This window comes from Scylla paramamosain, chromosome 14, assembly GCF_035594125.1.
Source record: "Scylla paramamosain isolate STU-SP2022 chromosome 14, ASM3559412v1, whole genome shotgun sequence".
In the NCBI taxonomy this organism is placed as follows: Eukaryota; Metazoa; Arthropoda; class Malacostraca; order Decapoda; family Portunidae; genus Scylla; species Scylla paramamosain.
In genome coordinates, this window is record NC_087164.1 from 3297423 (window position 1) to 3303956 (window position 6534).

Consider the following 6534-nt stretch of genomic DNA (forward strand, 5'->3'; position numbering starts at 1 on the left):
CGTGATATATAGCTCTATTTTTTTTTTTTTTTTTCTTTGTGGGGATTTTAGCATCCATCTCACGAAGCGAGCGGCAAGGCAAAGTAATCGAGAGCCAAAACAAACATCTCTCAGGCGACCCTTGCTGCTACTGTAGTGTCCAGCTACCGTAATCCATTGCTTAGGGCGTAGTGGAGATGGGCACCGCAGCAACATTCAACTTCTTGTCCAACAACGTGTTTCTTAAGTTCAACCAGCGCGGCCGAGTCAGGTGTTTGTTTTGGTTAGAGATACAGCATTACTATCGCCAGGACACTCGAGTTGCCAGTTTTTTTTTTTTTTTTTATCAAATTTGCCGTTTCCATAAACTAGGAAGGAGATCTATGTAATTTGGACTTTTGACTGTCACAGACATGTTGCCTTTATGTTTACTGTCGTCTAGATTAAGACGTTTCCAACCAAGAGTGTATTCATTTGGAAATCTTAAGATGACCAAATAAATCTAAATGCCGATTCACTAGGAAATCAACTTATATACATTTGTTCATGAAAAGAGTTTGATTTTACTTGTGTTACTACTTAGAAGGGATTACATAGAAAAATATATTATATAAGCCCATTGCATCTTCATGTAAATAGAGATACAACAGAGATACAACAGAGGTGAGCGGGGAAAGCATCCAGAGTCCTTTCTTTTCTTCACTTTATTATTTGCAAAGTTTCACCTTCACAGAAGGCATCTTCAGACATTACATGTGGAGTAAGTGTAGAGTCCTCACTCAATCAGATTCCAACCAAGCGTTGTATCCACCGAAATGCAGTAAACATTACGAGCCTCCCCCCAACTTGAACGAAGTCTCGCTGCACTTCAGTGGATATAACACTTGGCTGGAATCTAATCGAGTGAGAACTCTTACTCCACAACATGCAATGCCTGAAGATGCCTGGCCCAGGGAAAAAGTCGTCTTCAAGAGACTTCATTCAAGTTGGGTGGCGGCTCGCAATGTTCACTGCATTTCAGTGGATACAACACTTCATTGAAATCTGATTGAGTGAGGACTCTACACTTACTCCACAACATGTAATGCCTGAAGATGCCTTCTGTGAAGGTGAAACGTTGCAAATGATAAAATGAAGAAAAGAAAGAACTTTGGATGCTTTCCCTGCTCACTTCTATTGTATATATATATATATATATATATATATATATATATATATATATATATATATATATATATATATATATATATATATATATATATATATATATATACATATATAAAATAAGTTCCGAGCCGCGAGGCTCAGCCAAACTTATGTGGTGAAAGCCTTGAAAGCTAGTTACTGGGGCGGCGGCCTCCTCGTGGCTCCCGCCACGCCATATATATATATATATATATATATATATATATATATATATATATATATATATATATATATATATATATATATATATATATATATATATATATATATATATATATATATATATATATATATATATATATATATATATATATATATATATATAATAATAACTGTAAAATCTAGAACCATAGGTAGTGTTGAATTTTTTACTAACTAAAAAAAATAAAAAATGAAAATGTAATTGAAAGGATACTGAAATTTGCGCAAGACTCGAGCTCCAAATGTTGTAAGTAATTTTCATCATAAATGTGTATGATATATCAATAATATTATAGCCTGCTCTTAATTTATTGTGTTTGTGATTATCACAAATGTTTGTTGTTAAATAATTTTGTAGAGTTAAAGTTCATAATGAGCTATTATATATACGGATATTAAGTGTTTTCTTCTGCTTAGTAATAACACATATTTTCTACGTATTTATAATAAACAAGTCATTTTACATTTTGTCTTGGACTTAAAAAATTCACCCGTTATCAATATTTTATCTCATACTACTTCACATATCCATGAAACTCTCATCCTTCCTCAGACAGACATATGGGCAATTAACCACAAAATACACTACTGAGCCAAGGATCAACTGACGTGTTAATTCAAACAATTATGCAATTTCTACAATTTTTGGTTAATTAATCCTCTTTGTCTAAAGATGAAAGTCAAATTAGTCAAGTTATAAATGGATTACATAGACTTCACACAACCATGTATTAACTACATTTGTTGCCCATTCACCAACCTTCCCTTAATGATGAAAAGGTAAATTGATTAAACGTGGTGTCATCACGGGCTAAGGTATGTAATTATGGAAAGAAAATATTCTTTTGTTTCCCGAATATGTATTCTCGGAGACAAGCTCAATCATTGTATTGAATTTTTTTTACTTTCAAAAATAATTACATTTAACATAACAAATAAGTATTTCAAGAATTACCAATTATCCTCACATAAGGCGTCTTTGGTCACTGGCAAGACCTTCGGCCTTAGCACAAAACCAATCAGTTTCTGACGCATTGGTGCTACGCAGGTTTTCTTAGGACTTTGGAATCTTACGGCCCATAGTAGTTGTAAGCATTGGAAGCTAATCTCCGAGGCGATGACCTCATTTTGAAAAAAAAAAATAAATAAAAAAAAAATAAATAAATAAGAATAAATAAATGAAATAAATAAATAAATAAATAAAAGAAAAGAACAGGCAGCAAGACGGAACAGAACACTATTCAGGGACAGCAATGCAGATTTCGTAATTGAAAACAGACCGGTGTGCGTGTATTGTTTTCAATAAAATTTCAAGCATACATAACTATCTGCGTGCAAGTCACTCATGGATGAAAAAATAAAACTATGTAGTGTGAGTTGTTTCAGATGAAATGAGAAATGAGTACCATCATTTGCGAGTTTCTTGTTCCTTAATCGCTAATAAAAATCTCATTACATTATCATGTTTGCATTCTGTCTAGAATATAAACCAAGATAATAAATAGAGGTACCTCTTGTATTAGTAAGTGATGGAACGCACACAAAACGCACAATTAGTGTAAGAATAGCAGTAAGGAGACATTAGCAATGTCATTTCATGACATTTCATTTTAACCTAGCATGCCTTAAACACTATAATATGTAAATAATAATAATAATAATAATAATTATAATAATAATAATAATAATAATAATAATAATAATAATAATAATAATAATAATAAACGGTTTATTATTCAGGTAGTTAACAAACTGAAAATGTACAGAGGGGATGGGGAAATACTTGACATTAATCCTAAATCTAAGTCTAATCTAGAAGGGAAATACTATTGATTGATGGCTCGCACCATGGTGAGAATCGCGCTGAGTCTGTACCGGTCCGTGCGCGGCGCCTTTAGGGGCATTATCTTGTTGTAGTGTCTGGTGGCACGGACCGGGCGAGGCGCGTCAGGCGACAGCATGTGTCTGAGACGTGGATGATGCAGCAGTCCCCTTCCAAACTTCTCCAGAGCCTCTCGGTGCCTGGTGGATAGTCTGGACAGACTCAGGGTGGTCAGGGCTTCATCATAGGTGGTGTAGGCAGGGACAAGGATGACCCTACACGCCCTTTTCTGCACACTCTCCAGCTGTAGCTGTTGAGTGTGTGTGAGGGAGGAGGACCACGCTGGGGAGGCATACATGAGTTTGGGGAGGATGAAGGTGAGGTACACCCCCCCTTAACTCGTCTGTCGGCGTCCCCAGCGACCTGAGTCTGTGCAGCATGTACAGCCTGTAGGTAGCGGATCTTACGGTGCTGGCGACATGCTGCTTCCAGGTCAGCTGATCGTCCACCGTGACTCCGAGAAGCTTGATACATCGGACCACCTGGAGGGGATGAGGGCCCACTGTGAGCTGGGGAAGGGGCACTGGTACAGAGGAGGTACAGAAATGCATCACCACAGTTTTGCTGTAGTTGATGGTCATCCTGCTCTCCTCCGTTCACGTCTGCAGTCGCTCCAGAATTGCTTGCAGTGGCGAGTAGTCCGGGTTCTTGTTGGAAAATGGGACGCCCACGGTGTAGTTGTCCACATACTTCCAGCGATGGGGGGTGTCAGTGAGGGCGTCGTTAATGAGGAGGAGGAGGAAGCATAGTGGACCTATCTTGGTCCCCTGGGGAACCCCACATGTCAGCTGTTGGAAATTAGAGACAGAGCCCTGATAGCGAACGGTCTGACGCCTCCCTGTGAGGAAGTCGGCTAGACATGCTTGCTGATGACAACAGTATGATCAACAAGATCAAAGGCTTTTTTGAAGTCCACAAAAGCAACAGCTAGAGAGGTGTTTCTCTTGTCCAGGTGGCTATGGATGAATTCAAGGAAGCTGGTCAGGTAATGGGAGGTGGAGTGGCTTTTAATATTTCCAAACTGTTTGATATCCACTGTATTACAAATTTTTTGTGTAGGCCCAGTCATACACAAAATCTTCACTGATAGAGACTGGCCTGAGGTCATTGAGTGACTGTGGACTGGAAGTTTTTGGGATGGGGGTGACGTAAGATGTCTTCCAGTCCGCGGGGCAAGAGTGCTGGGAGAGAGAGGCGTTTATTATGGAGCATAGCGGTGTTGCTAGCTCTACAGCAAACTCCTTGTAAATTTTTATAGGAAGGTCAGTGGGTGTGGTGGATCTTGATTTAAATTTAAGTATTCTCTTAAAAACATCCATCGCCTGGACAATGGGAGGAAGTGATATATCTGGATGTCACTGCCTCGATGCAACAGTTTTTCACCGGCCTGTTCTTCAAAGATCAGCTAGGTGGAGCTCATAAAAAGACTTCATTGATCTGGTTCTGAATCTGATCTGGATTCGCTTAGGGAAAAAAGACGCCTGAAGGCAATACTGATCAAAACAGTAACAACACAAGGAAGTCGTGGCCCAGCTGCCACCAGAGTGTTGATGCTCGCCACTGTGCTCTAAGGAAGTGTCACTGAGGGCTACAGCCACTTGATGACCACTTGGCCCCCAAAGCGCGCTGTCCCATGGTACGGGACAGCGCGCTTTGGGGGCCAAGTGGTCATCAGGCGCACGGGTTCGAATCCTGGCTATGGTCCGAGGGTAGGAAGGGCATCCACTCGGGGTAACTGTTCCCAAATGCCAAGTCCAAAGTCCTTCGTCAAGAGGTACCGTCTCAGCCCTGACAGACTAGGGATACTAGACAAAAAGTCGAAAGAAAAAAGAGAGAGAGAGAGAGAGAGAGAGAGAGAGAGAGAGAGAGAGAGAGAGAGAGAGAGAGAGAGAGAGAGAGAGAGAGAGGTACCACAAGGATGAGCAACTGTATTTCTAAACATTTTCTCGTTTGATCTCTTAATTCTAACAGACAATATTGAAAGATATTTTGCTTTTCAGGTGTGTTTTCATAATTATATAGATCAGGGTGGTCCAACTATATATATATATATATATATATATATATATATATATATATATATATATATATATATATATATATATATATATATATATATATATATATAATCCTGGTAATCCTACTTCCTATTACTATTTCATATACAGGCACAGAAACTTCGTCTGTGTTTTTCGTGTACAAGATAAATTTATAATACAAGCAGTCGCGGGCCACAGACAATCAACTGGCGAACCACTTGCGGCCCGCGGGCCCGTAGTTGGACCACCCTGATATAGATAGTTCAACAACGATTCTACATAATGCATAGAAAAAAATATCCATGAAGACGCTGCTGATCATCCTTGTGGCCTATGATAATGTTCTAGATAAGAAAATAAAATGTATATGAATATGAAAAAAAGTTTTAGCACAAATACTTTTCTTTTATTTACATGAATGATATGTCTGAAAGAATAAAAAAGAAATATAAATATATTTGCACGTGATGAAGTTTTATTATGAGACATAAAAAGACACACTGGTTGCAAAATCTTACAGAAGATGGAAAATTAATTCAATGTGTGCAAGTGCCAAGCAATTGAAATGAACATATATGATAAGAAACTTTAACAATATTAAAGGTACATAAAAAACGGTGGTAACACAAGATAGTATGGAACCAGAAAAACATATTGACATGATATCCAGATACACATACAAGATGTTAAGAAATACTACAGTCGTTTTTTTATTACAAGAATTACATAAAAAGAGAAATATAATTATACAATGAGCAAATCTAAATGGAATATGCTCCCATTATGTGCTTCTCATACAAAAGGAAGCGTACAAAACATAAAAAAATAAATAAATAAAAATAAACATATACAGAATGGCAACCAAGAAGACACGTAAATACTACGTATACACAACACATCTCATAATGGTTTCCATAATCCTCATGTTTATTGCGACAGGGGAAGTCCCTGCATAATCATAATGAAAATAATAATAATAATAATAGTAGTAGTAGTAATAATAGTAATAATAATAATTATAATAATAATAATAATAATAATAATATTAATAATAATAATAATAATAATGATAATAATAATAATGATAATAATAATAATAATAATAATAATAATAATAATAATAATAATAATAATAATAATAATAGTAACAACAATAAAATTAATAATAATAATTAATAATAACAACAATAATGATAATAATAATAATAATAATAATAATAATAATAA